Source organism: Halictus rubicundus, chromosome 3, assembly GCF_050948215.1.
Source record: "Halictus rubicundus isolate RS-2024b chromosome 3, iyHalRubi1_principal, whole genome shotgun sequence".
NCBI classification, from domain to species: domain Eukaryota; kingdom Metazoa; phylum Arthropoda; class Insecta; order Hymenoptera; family Halictidae; genus Halictus; species Halictus rubicundus.
In genome coordinates, this window is record NC_135151.1 from 22,119,385 (window position 1) to 22,133,386 (window position 14,002).

A 14,002-nucleotide genomic window follows, 5' to 3' on the forward strand; every position below is an offset into this window, starting at 1 on the left:
TCATGCGATAGTGTACAGTCGTGTTTAAAAGTTCTTCCAATTTTTGTTTTTACTTACAATTAGTGGTATCAAGCTTAATTATTAAGGTTTATTCTAGTCAGTAAATTTTAAAAAAATGGTGTAGTTTTTGAAAAAAATGATTGTAAAAAGAAACTTTAAATATTTCATGTGCTGTAACAGCTCTGACTAGCATAGTACAATTCTATGAACAATCCTGAATAATTTGATATAGCTCAATATTGCGCTATCAGTAGAGAAGTACATTTAAATATTAATCACATTAAAACAGATACCTCAAAGTGTCAATTTTTACGGATATTTTTCAATTTTAATTAGAAGCTACATATGAAAATTAAAAAATTTATAGACCTGTATTTAACTCAAAGTTATATATATCAAAGAAAAATATTAAAAATCAATTTAATCATTTATTTAAAATTTTTTTGAAATTGCTTGCAGAGATATTACTAGTAGAGGTGCTTCCATTGCTCTCATTCACTGAATACAGTCAAGATCGTCTTTAATTCGGTTCGTATCTTGTCTATGAAGTTGATTTGATCCATTGTTTGCCCCGAATAATCTACTAAATGTATGGTTTGCTAGTTCCGTCGAGGAATACCGCATACCACAGTTTGTCTGTAATAATCGAAAGAATTTTGATTCTACATTTCCGTACTCGTAGCATAATTAATGTACACAATTACCAACATAATATGGCGATCGGTCGGGTAGTGTCTACATTCACAGCATCCGGATAAACAAAATTTACAGTTTGATTACAATGCTCGTACAAAATACACATATATATATGAACCACAAACGGCGTTGCTATTATGTTACGAAGCTATTAGCTGTGTGTGCCTGGTGTTTCTCGGGTTTTTGAGTCTGTGGGCTTTAGGGGTGATTAGGGTAGCCAGGGAACCACATAGAATTTTTTGTAGTCTATCGATTGATAATCAAAAACTGCGGCTTCGATGAATGTTATAGAATCCTTTACCAAACGAACATACCTACACGTTTCGACTTTTATAAAAAGAAAAGCTCGCAGTACTATGGATCATTCCCTCAAAAATAGTAACTTTTTCGTTAAGCAGCAAAGCATAAAGATAAAAGGTTTTAATCTTCGTTATTTTTTGATAATTATCATAGTCAACACAATATCGCATTGGCTATAAAATCGATCATAATAATTTTCTCTTCTGTCATTATTTTCAAAAACTCCAAAAAGTTTAAAGAAAAGATGTTAACCCAGCGAACAGCGGATCTTTGTGCAAAATAAAAATGATCTACTTGCATCGCAACAAATTGGAGTGAAATAGAAAATGATTTTCTGTCTTAATATGTTCAATAGATTTAAAATAATACAGCAGTGCTTGTAAATTCTTCTAATGTCCTTACTGTTTTGAAATACACCTACCCATTTTTCTCATAAATTCATAAAACTCGCTGTCTAACAATGACTCACGTAATTGTTCCCATACCCTTCAAATCAGAAGCAACTTTTAAAAAGGCAACAAAATTTAGAATAGTCAAACCTATTTTTATGAGGTCCTTTTCTATACGATTTTTTTTTTGTGCGATTTGTTTTGTACGATTTTTTTTATGCGGTATATGAATGCCAACGGTGTTGGCATTATAATACCCCTGTAGTATAGAATTATGTGCATTTTGAAAATTTCTCCATGTTTAAAATGAGAAATTAAATTTTTTTTTAATGTTTCCACGTGTAATTTAATTATTTATTTTGTTTGGAAAGCAGTTTCTCGCTATTTCGTAAATCTTTGACATATGTTCTAAGTGGGTCTTTTTTTTATGCGGTCCCTCTTGACCGCATAAAAAAATTTTCTTTAATATGTTGTAAAAAATTATTTTTCATAGCTATTTATGAAGTTTCTGAATATTTTTTTGTGTGGTTTCTTCTATGCGGTCGCTATCTACAGAAAAAAACAGGTTTGACCGTACAAGTTTCTTTGTACAACTTCCTTATCGGAGCTCGTGATGAGAATTCAAAAAACAATTATGCGAGCCACTGTAGATGTCCGATGTCGATTGCATAATGTTCACGGAATATCAAAATCCACACAGAGAGGTGGTTCAACGAGTACTAGCACTACCAATTAAACCGGTCGAGTCGTATTAAATTCTCTCGACTCGTCTTCTATAATAATTGTATCGTATTAAATATTCGAATTCAATCGTTCGAGTGTTGAGGGGTTATTCGCGGCACCGTGACCCCCCAGAAAACCTTGACCCTCAGACGGGAATTCACGCGGCGAGACACTTACATGCGTGAACCGCGCGTTCCGCGTATAAGTTTGCAAAGCAAGTTCGCAGGCCGAGTGAAATGCAACTACCGGCTGGTTCTCACAATCCCGTCCGAAAAATTAATATCCACAATATCCGTCTGCCAACGAGGCGGCCTTTTTCCGGCCCGAAATTATTTCCGGGAATTGCGAGCCAACGGGTTCTTTGTAAAATCCAGCCACGGTCATTTTCCCTTACTCCCATTGCCCAGCCTCCCCCAACCCCCTACCCCCCCCCCGGCCAAGCTTTTCAAGTGCATCGCTGCACCGTGTCCATTCGCGTTATTTCCTGCACGCTGCTCGCAACAGCGACCCGTGATGCTGCCACGATTCCTGACTTTGATATCCGTACCTAAGCAGAAACGGAGATGTATGCCTCTATGTACGCGTATCCGCGTCCACGCACACGCGCATACTCGTGCACACACACACACACACACACACACACACTGGTACACCCACACGCACGTATACGAAATGCCGAACACAACGGAACGAGACAAGCTTTGGGTACGCGATCCGCCAGGCAACCGTCGTAACTGAAAATCCGTGACAGAGCTTTTGTCCGTTAATGAAGCTCGAACCGTCGGCGTTCTGGATCGTCTTGTTCATCACTCACAGATCCCGCATGCTAATCGAAGTGATTACGAGCACGCGTTGTGTCATTACGCGCCTTCCCGATCAGCAGCGTTAGCGTGCTCGACTGCCGCCGTTAGCGTTATGCAAATTTGCATTTTCACCGGATATTTGGTGAACATTTTAATTGGCACGTGTAGTGTACGTGGTTTATTAAAATTTGTAACATGTATCGGACGCTCGAGTCTCGACCGGGCTGAAGTATAATTGTAGCACATCCTCCAGCCGCGCGTGCAAACATATTGTAAAATCGCCTAACCGAACATATGGAGCACTGTGTACCGCGCGACAGAGATTACAGAACGTTTTAATGTACACGCGACTCCGCCAGCTTGTCGTACATTAATAACATTGTGCGCTGGCTGTTTGATCGCCGTTGTTGCGGCAGTTCCATTATTTTGTTATTAAAACGTTCCGAGCTGAGTTCTGTTCGATTAATTTAATTGTGAGATGCTCACCGTCGTGCGGAATCCTCGCTATACCACGTTCGAGTTATCTCGGAATATCTTGCGATTCTCGGAGTCACTCGGGAATCGCGTACAATTGCTCTTTGTTTATTTAGAGACACAGGTTCTGTGGACTATTAGTGGCGGGAGTGATAGCGTTGAAAGACTAGGAGAATAATTTAGGTTTTGTCGAAGGTCAACTGCGCGGTCACAGAAATCTCCTAAATTGGGTATTGTATTATAATATTGTCCCGATATACGTGAGAACCTGGGGACCGAAATGTCACGTATATTCTGTGCGCACAGTACAGTGATTTCTTTATATATGTCGCCGAAGTCTGGAGGATAAACGTCGCGGAATTATCCCCACTACCGCGGGGTGTAGTCCGTTAGGGCCGCGGAGCTCGAGAGGCCTCGATAAACATAACGCGGCTCGAGTATGTCTCCTGGACGATATTTGTCACTGGTGAGACCCGTGTTGTTGACATATATCGAGATTTCACTGTATTCCTCGATATCTTACCACTCGCGCCGAACGCAGACAAAGGGCAGTAAATAAGAATAAATGGTAAATCTAATGAGAATACTTTTTAGCTTCTGATTATTTTTTTATGAAACTTTTGCTGAAATAATAGCAAAAACATTTGCGGAAATAATAGCAAACACGACACAATTTAGATTACATTTACTTGTACAATTCACGATGCATTTACGAACGAGAGGGCACGCTTGTTGCGCTGGAGAACTATCTACCCAGTTGGAATTAATACTGCGCAACATCTTTTCCAATAGATGGCTCGAATGATTTTAATTGATCTGAAATTGAGGTTGTAACAACCTACCGGAGCGGGACTAATTAATGCATTGTCAAGTACAGCGACATCGATGTGTAGAGGCGTGTGGCATACGGTGTGTCCATTTTGACACGATTCCGTGAAATATCTCGAAAGAAACTGAAAATATTAAAAGTTTATACAAAAGTTGTTTGGTGTGAAGGTTCACATAACAGGGTACAATTTTGAATTTTTACATTTAACAAAACGGACGTATCGAAACATTTTCCTGAACAAACTAATAATTCATTTAGAATTAAACACATCGGTAAGTGAAAACGAAAACAACATTTTTGTGGACCTAACAAGTAGCTACTTACTTGCAATATTTCAAATGATGCTGCAACATTATGAATGAAAAAATATAACAAAATATTTACAAATCTATATATCCTCCTTTGTACCGCATAAATTTTGTACAAAGTACTTTAACAAACTTTTTTTTATATTATATTTAAGTACATTCGGTTTATATCTGGACTTTGTGCTGGCCACGTCATCACAGAAAACTTTTGATTTCCTAGCCAGGCTTTTACTATCTTTGCAGTATGCTTAGGGTCCCCGTCTTGTTGAGATACTACTTCGTCTTCAGCAAATTCAATAGAATCAACAACAGAAGGTAAATTATTTTGCAAAATATTTAAATAATGCTCTCTGCACATGATACCTTCTATCCGAACTAAGGGACCAACACCCTTATGAGTAAAACAACCCCAACACATAATTGATGCTCCCCCGAACTTCATAGTTTGTTTTATGCTACTTTCTTGATTACTATTTTCGGACGAACTCCAGTACCAAGACCTTCCATCAGATTCAAATCTATTAATTTTTTTTTCGTCGGGCCATATCACTCTTTTCCAATGTTCTGTTGTGCACTCTTTGTATGTGTGAGCAAATTTTTTTCGTAGTTTAATATTTTTGTCTGAAAGAGCTCGTTTGCGTTTCTTTTCTTTCCCTTTTAACCCGATTCTTTTTAAGGAGCAAATGGTCCATTCACTTGCATTTACTCCAACGTCTTGAGCCGCGATTTTTGGAGTTTTATGACTTTCAGACCGAAGACGATGTGCAATTTCACGTGCAGCTCTGTCAGAAACAAATTGCGGTCTACCGTTTCTCGAAGAAGTTGACACACTACCATAGGTTTTCTTTATTCCTGCAACCATCGTACGACTTACACCACATTTCATTGCAATTTACCGTAGCGAAAAACCTTTATCGCACAATGAAATGATACTGTTTCTTTGATCTGCACTAAGTGGTTTCATCTTGACTTACGCGTGTCAACTAAATTTCAAACAGGAGAAAAACTGTGTAAACACCAGTCTAAACGTGTCTTGCTATGGCTGTCAGTGTTTGTCGACAATTTCATGTCCCTAGCATTTGTGTACCATCATAACCGTTTCTGATGAGACGTGCAAAACTGTAAACATTGCTTCGAATACTTATTTTTGTAAAATATCATATTAGGTTGGCAAGAAAGTAATTTCGGTTTTCACTAATAGATGGCTTTATGCTTTGTTTGATTGACTTCTGTTAACGTTGCATTTGTTTTCTTTCCGACATTTCATAACTGCATCTTTTAGGTTACTTTTGAAGCAAATTACACGTAAGATTAAAATTGTTAGTTCTGGGTCAATTTGAACATGGAGTGCAAAAACGGACATTATGGGCACATATTTGTTTGTCGACAATTTCATTTCCCTAGCATTTGTGTACCATCATAACCGTATCTGATGAGACGTGCAAAACTGTAAACATTGCTTCAAATACTTATTTTTGTAAAATATTATATTAAGTTGGCAAGAAAGTAATTTCGGTTTTCACTAATAGATGGCTTTATGCTTTGTTTGATTGACTTCTGTTAACGTTGCATTTGTTTTCTTTCCGACATTTCATAACTGCATCTTTTAGGTTACTCTTGAAGCAAATTACACGTAAGATTAAAATTGTTAGTTCTGGGTCAATTTGAACATGCAGTGCAAAAACGGACATTATAGGCACATATTGCTTTTTTATTTCCGTAGAGGTAAAAAAGCTGCCGAGGCTCACAAAGATATATGTGAAGTTTATGGTGTGGATTGCTTAACAGAACGCACGTGCCAGAATTGGTTTAAAAAATTCCGTTCTAGAAATTTCTCACTTAAAGGCGACCAACGTTCACAATGAAATGATACTGCTTCTTTGATCTGCGCTAAGTGGTTTCATCTTGACTTACGCGACAACTCATCATCTTCATCTTGACAACTAACTTTCAAATACGAGAAAAACTGTGTAAACACCAGTCTAAACGTGTCTTACTATGGCTGTCAGTGTTTGTCGACAGTTTCATTTCCCTAGCATTTGTGTACCATCATAACCGTTTCTGTTGAGACGCGCAAAACCGTAAACGTTGCTTCGAATCCTTATTATTATCCTTATTTGCATCGATTCACTTGTCCCGCTTTGTATTTTAACGAATCCACCGTTCCCGTGCACAGCTGCCAACAGAGAGGTGCAAAACCATCTTACCTATCAACGATCCATGCGCCCGACTAGTTACGTTTGCACCTACCATTGCAACACGATGCAATACCGTCTCCGAGGCATTCCGCACCCTCGCAAACCGCGCCGCGACGTCGTCGTCTATCCCTCAAGCAGTGCGCATTCGCTAATCGAATTTATAAACAGAAATTCCGTCGATATTACCGGAAACGTTCCTGATCGGGAACGGTAACTCGAGTTCACAGTTTGCGTGTAACCACTCTCATTAATATCGACTCGTGTCTCGTGGTTCTGAATTAGTTTCGCGCGAGTTTCCCGGTGTACGCGTAACAAAGCAGGCCTCTGGCGTAGAACGTCGCGATCGGGATCGCGGGAACAACCGAGAAGGGAAGATTCGGGAAGATTCCCGGTTCCCGGCAGGAAGACACGCAGAAACGAGGAAGAAGCGGCGATAACGCGACGTCGACAAGATGGTTGATATAATTCCCCCTAATTGCCGGAATCGTTGCGGAGATATCTCTCACTCCCCCCTCCACCTCCCCACGGAAAAGATCGTAATTTTCAGTTCGTTCGTCTTCCCGCGGGGTGTAGCGTGGGATGGTTAATTCGTGGCAGGGTTATAATTAACTTTTTCGGGATGGGCCGCGAGGGCTCGTTACTACGGCGCGGGTTGATAACAAGCGTCGAAAACGAGCGAGCGAGAGGGCGGTCGTTAGAAAAAGCACGGTCACACCGGTGTTCGTTGTTTCATTATCGTTATTGCCAAAATCCGGCCGCGGGTAACGCGATATTTAACGGCGTTGAGTAATATCGCCGCGAGCAAGCGTAACCTTTTGGCCCTGCGCACCCCCCGCGGATTTATCGCGGCTGTGCGCGAATGTCGCGGCCGTAATTCGACGCGGGTGTAATTAACGCGGCCGTACATTCATTCACACGCTGAACGGTTTTCGAACACGATGCGCCCACTCGAACCACCCCAACCGCGGAGCGTTTTTTTCGGCGTCGAGCGTGTTGCCGCCTTTGTCCTTAGACAATCCGGTCCGCGCAATCGAACCCTTTATTCGCGGTTTGGACATACTTCCAACTATACTTTCCTCGGGTCATCGTGATAGCATAGGTTTAGTTCACACTGGGCGGGACCAAAGTATATTTCTTCTTTTTCTAATTTTGAAATCTGTCGTGAGTTTTATTACAACAGAACCAAAATATTTGGCGACGTTTTGCTGAAAAGTCTATGAAAATTCGTGAAAATCAGAGTTGTGCAGAATTACGATTGAATTACTCCAGGAATTATAATTATAAAGTAATTGCATTACATTGTAATTCAGTCATATTGAAATGTGTAATTCGGATCTTCGTTCAATTAAATTACACTGTAATTCATAATTGCAATTGTAATTCAGTCATATTGTAATTTACAATTCGGATCTTCGTTCAAATAAATTACAATGCAATTCATAATTGCAATTGTAATTCAGTCATATTGTAACTTATAATTCGGATCTTCGCTCAATTAAATTACAATGTAATTCATAATTGCAATTGTAATTCAGTCATATTGTAATTTATAATTCGGATCTTCGATTAAATTACATTGTAATTCAGTCATATTGTAATTTACAATTCGGATCTTCGTTCAATTAAATTACAGTGTAATTCATAAATGCAATTGTAATTCAGTCATATTGTAATTTATAATTCGGATCTTCGCTCAATTAAATTACAATGTAATTCATAATTGCAATTGTAATTCAGTCATATTGTAATTTATAATTCGGATCTTCGATTAAATTACATTGTAATTCATAATGGCAATTGTAATTCAGTCATATTGTAATTTATAATTCGGATCTTCGATTAAATTACATTGTAATTCATAATTGCAATTGTAATTCAGTCATATTGTAATTTACAATTCGGATCTTCGTTCAATTAAATTACAGTGTAATTCATAAATGCAATTGTAATTCAGTCATATTGTAATTTATAATTCGGATCTTCGCTCAATTAAATTACAATGTAATTCATAATTGCAATTGTAATTCAGTCATATTGTAATTTATAATTCGGATCTTCGATTAAATTACATTGTAATTCATAATGGCAATTGTAATTCAGTCATATTGTAATTTACAATTCGGATCTTCGATTAAATTACATTGTAATTCATAATTGCAATTGTAATTCAGTCATATTGTAATTTATAATTCGGATCTTCGTTCAATTAAATTACAATGTAGTTCATAATTGCAATTGGAGTACAATTATAAGATACATTGTAATTAAATTAGTTATTAAATTACTATCAGTATTATGAACAAGGACGAGAAATATAAAATACGCTGCACAGACAGCAAACAAGTATACAAATGAAAAATATAAAAGTATATCGCACTTCTTCAAAGCACTGAGCTACAATTTGGAGAGCTGTGTTTTAATTGTATTGTATTTCAATTGCACATCTGATTAAAATAATCAGTAATTGAATTAATTAAAAGGATTGAATTATGCAATTCAGCCACGACGTAGTAGACTTACTATATAATTGACATACAATGTAATTCAATTGTGTAACTGAATCACAATGTAATTGAATTAGCACAACTCTGTGAAAAATTGCATAGAAGACACATGCAAAACACGTTGTTCTATTCTGGCCATTTTTAATCATTTATGTCTTGTCTAGCCATCCACAATGCTTTTAAAGAATCTTTTAAATACAATCTAAATCAGTATAGGGAAATTACGTTGAATAGTTTGACTCTCAGCAGAGTTTTTAACAGGGAAAACAGAATGTTCTAGCATCGTTGAAAAATTGAATAATGCTGCTTCTATACATTCGCGACATTAGGTACACTCTATTTAAAAATGCATTGAGTGCTTCAAACGCTCGATGCATGTATGCAATGGATTCCTGTCGTTCGTATAATGAATGAATAATAACAGCTAACTTTGGCTCTCGAGCCGCGACGTGTTGGCATTAAAGTAATGATGTCAGAAGCTGATGCGCTGCATGCTTTTAGCAAATGTGATCCTTATAAATTAATAGACCGCTCGTTTTTAGAGTCGCGGCTCTCATCCCTAAGAAGATTGATGTGTCACAAGCCTGAAAATGTCACGCAACAGTTAACAGGTTCGCTAAGCGCGCGTCATACGTCGGAATAATGATCGCTCGCAGCCAGCTCACTTCACAAATCTAATATATGTACAGAGTGTACAGTATCGCGTACCACAGTAATACGTATATGCATTACCATCTCATGAGCCTATCGCTTGGGACTGGCGATGCAATTACGAAGAGCGCTGCATACAATTCTGCGCGCGTTCCATTGGTTCTCTAATTTTCCTGTCTCGCAATTCGACGAATTTCCCTAGCCGTCTATTATTTACCTTTTAAAACGCTAACTTAATTGCCCCAACAGCCGCACCATTTCTACACATTAAAGAATTTCTCGAATCACGTGTGTCATTTTCGAACAAACTTGGACTCACGCCGATCGGCTTCCGGAATTTTTATTTCACCTCTGGAAAATAGGTGTGCTAATTAGAGAAACGTGGTAAGAAAAAAATCAATGAAACGAAAAAAGTATAAAAATGAAAAGCAGAGAGGTCGGTCTAAATTCCGTGTCCAGAAAAAGCACGACTCGAATGCGAACAAAAGTGTTGCACAGCCAAAACTAGAGTAGGTTGAATTTCGCGCACGGAATGCCATAAATAAGCACATGAAATATGCACTGTGTGATGCACGAACGTAGGGAGAAAAGGGTAGAGGAAAGTTGCCTAATGTGCGAAGATTTTTTTAAGGTGTATGTCGACACCTTTTAACAATCTAAAAATGGTCCGAATGATTTGAATTTTTTCCGGATGTTAGACCGACTAGTTTGCCAGAGAATGAGGAAACAAGTTTCGATTGCAGTTGGTTGGAGTGATAAAAAAATTAAAAAATGTACGTACAAACATCTTGCACTCTTTAAAAAGTAATGAAACGACATCCTTGAATTTCTGTAATCTCTTCACCCTTTTAAATTTTACCTACTCACTTTCCCATAAATGCACAAAATCGGCGGTCTAACTATTACAACGAGTTTAATCGATAAGTTTCATTTAGAGAAAAGTTACGTTTGTTCAAAGTACGAATCGAACAATTGATATGTCTCCGCGCCAGACAGTGGGCAATTTGGACAAAATCGGATTCAAAATCAAGGAACTTTCGATAGGAATGAGGTAGAGCGATGAAATTTTTTTTCAAATGAAAGCTGCAACTTTGTAGAATATGGGAAAAATAGAGAGATTGTGGTACGAACGTTTTTTAACCTCGAGAAAATTCGTTAAACGCGCACAAATTCAAGAAAATTTTAGTTTTTCCAATACCACGCGCGGAAAATTTTTTTTTAACATGCTATACATCATTTCCCATAGACATTTTTCACGCTGATTTCAAATCTGGTCTCAAAATTTGTCTACGACCTCAGGATTTTGTAAAAAATAGATTTTTGTGACAAAAACTAATGAAGTCATTTTTTCGTTGAAACGATTGGATGGTAATAATCTTTCTATCTTTTCCCATATTCTACAAAGTTGCAGCTTTCATTTAAAAAAAAAGTCATCGCTCTACCTCATTCCTATCGACAGTTCCTTGATTTTGAATCCGATTTTGTTCAAATTGCCCGCTGTGCGCCACCGCGGCAGGAAGATTCGATCAAAAAATCGGCGCGGCTGCTCGCGACAACGAGCTCGCGGCCGATTTACCCGTAAATCGTTGATACTGGCACATCGGCCGGATCCACCGACAAGCCAGGCATCAGCCGCGCACCCCGCCTTAACCCTCTCGATTAAGGTGAAGACGATAGAGAAATCCCTTTCTATATCCCTCCCGGATAGCATTGAACCCGCTTATATCCACCATTATCGAATTTATTTGAAATCGAAAGGAGCCCCTGCGATCAGGCACAACGATCCCTCGATAGGGGCTAAACTCGCTGGAAATTGAGTATCAATCCGTAAGTAAAGAGTCTGCGAGCAACGCGGATACCCCGTGGGAAATGTAAGACCCTCCGCCACTTCTCGTGTCGTTCTTCTTGCCGGGAACCGAGCCACCCCGACTATCTCTCTGCTCGTGCCGATTTCCTCGCCTCCTCTTCTCTCTGTTCGCTTCCTCTTACCGGTCGTGCTACTCGGGCATGTTGCCTGCCCGCTGATGCCGTTTCCCTCAACGATTCTTGTAGACGCGACGTGAGTAATGCCTGTCGCTTACCTATCCGCGAGTCGTAAATAGAAAACGGGCAATCGGGATCGCGGCCGTCTCGACCAGCGAAAAATCCGGCGATCTGCGGGAATGGCACGGTTTAAACGATTTCAATATTCTGATCATGCCCGGGGAGCTTGTTATTACGTCAGCCGAGTATAAATGTTTATACTTCCCACGGACCAATCATCGACTCAAACTGTCACGCCGCCGGAGGTTTTATGGTCCGACGATGTCTGCCGCGAAGTGTTCAGCGGGACAAATAAGTATGTACAGTGTTTATTCTACATGGTGTACCACATAAATGGGAACACCTAAAAAAAAGGACATGATACGACCTTATGATATGTAAAGGTCGACCCGACATAAAGAACGCAATCTTTGCTGAAACACGTAAGTTTTAATTTTGATTTAATTGATTATTCTTTCTCAAGGTCATTTCAAGGTCAAAAAGGTGGTATCCACTAAATTCAGTTTTTTATTGTCTATCATGCTATCGTAGAAAAAATATACTTTTACCATTTAAAAAAAACGGTGACCTTGAAATTTCATTAGAAAACACGACATGAAAAATTTTTTTCTTCACCATTGAAATGGCCCCCTGCAATAGTGTCATTTTGTCCTCTGACGTTTTCTCATAGGACTGTAAAGACGAAAGATATTTAGGTGTTCCCATTTATGTGGGCCACCCTGTATATACAGTGTGTCCCACGTGCTCTGTCTACTTGAATAGAATTGAAGTTGTAGGGTTTAAGCAACTACATGATATAGTATAAATGATATTCTTGCAAGTGGAGGCGTAGAGAAGATATGGAGGTCACGATTGTTTTTTCGCTTCTGTAAGTAACATTTTCTCGTATTGTTTGAAATAAGCAAGATATTCAAGTGGACAGTGCTCGTGGGACACGCTGTATATGTCCCCAAATGCCTAGCCGATAAAAGTTCCAGAACTATCCCCACTGCCGCGGGGTATACCCCATGAGGGGCCAAGAAACTTCAGAGACCTCATCGAGGAGTGTAAGATCGCGTGGAGCAAGGAATAGTATCTCCTGGCCGATATATGTCCGTGACCAGACCCGTGTTTTGGACATGTATCGAGTAAACACTGTATAATTGTTTTGGATCTCTGGTTATGCTTAACCCCTCGAACCACGATTTATTTCACAGTCATAGTGGTTAGATAATTTCTGAGAAGAAACAGACGGTTTATACTTGAGCCGTTTAATGCACAAATTGTGCAAGTTGAAACATTGGATAATGAGGAATTAAGTAAAAGTGTTGTAATGTCAGGTTTCTTTTATGCAAGCTACGCTACAATAATATTACAATTATTTTCTTTTATTTTTATGCAATCAAAACCTTTTGAAATATGGTGTTAAACCAAATACACAAATATTGACGTACACCACTTTTGCATTAAACAGGGCTCGTTCATTGCACATTTATGCATTCTCCAATCGATCGCATAATCCGCAGTGATGATAATATTTTCGTGCTTACGTAGAACGCATACGTTCAATTCATTTTCCAAAAACTCTTTTTTGTATTTACATCTATTGTAGGGATAACGTCAAAACCATTTCTGCACTTGGTTTTCGTTGCGTTCATGCTCGAAATAACTCTGTCAAAACAAAAACAGATTTTATACGAAAATATTTGACATACTTTCCCAAAGGTAGAACTTCTGGTTCGATATTCGCTCAAACTCAATCGCTGTGCAACGCAATAGAAAATTATACGATAAATGGAATACTCCGTGTGCTGTTATTTTATCATAAATACAACGTTGAAAATGTAGTGTTAGTATCCGTGTTAATAATTTTTCGTTGATATTTCGTCAATGAGTCTACAATTTGTAAATGTTAAATAATGATTGTGCGCTTCACAAGTAAATAATTCTATCCGATTTCTTTTCCTGTCGTCATTTTAGTATCAATATATTTATTTTGCAACACATGCAACGTTTCCCAAGGAGACGTGGTGTGTGCCCGCCAATTCGCTTGTGCCCGGGGAACCAAATGCCCGCACGGGCAACAGCTGAACGGGACTGGGCTA

The 14,002-nt window shown here is 38.7% G+C and overlaps 1 protein-coding gene across 3 annotated transcripts in view; it reads left to right on the forward strand.

Moving 5' to 3' along the window:
- Positions 1-14,002, forward strand: part of Scgdelta (sarcoglycan delta) — a 429,272-nt gene that overhangs the window by 384,676 nt on the left and 30,594 nt on the right. The window lies entirely within an intron of this gene.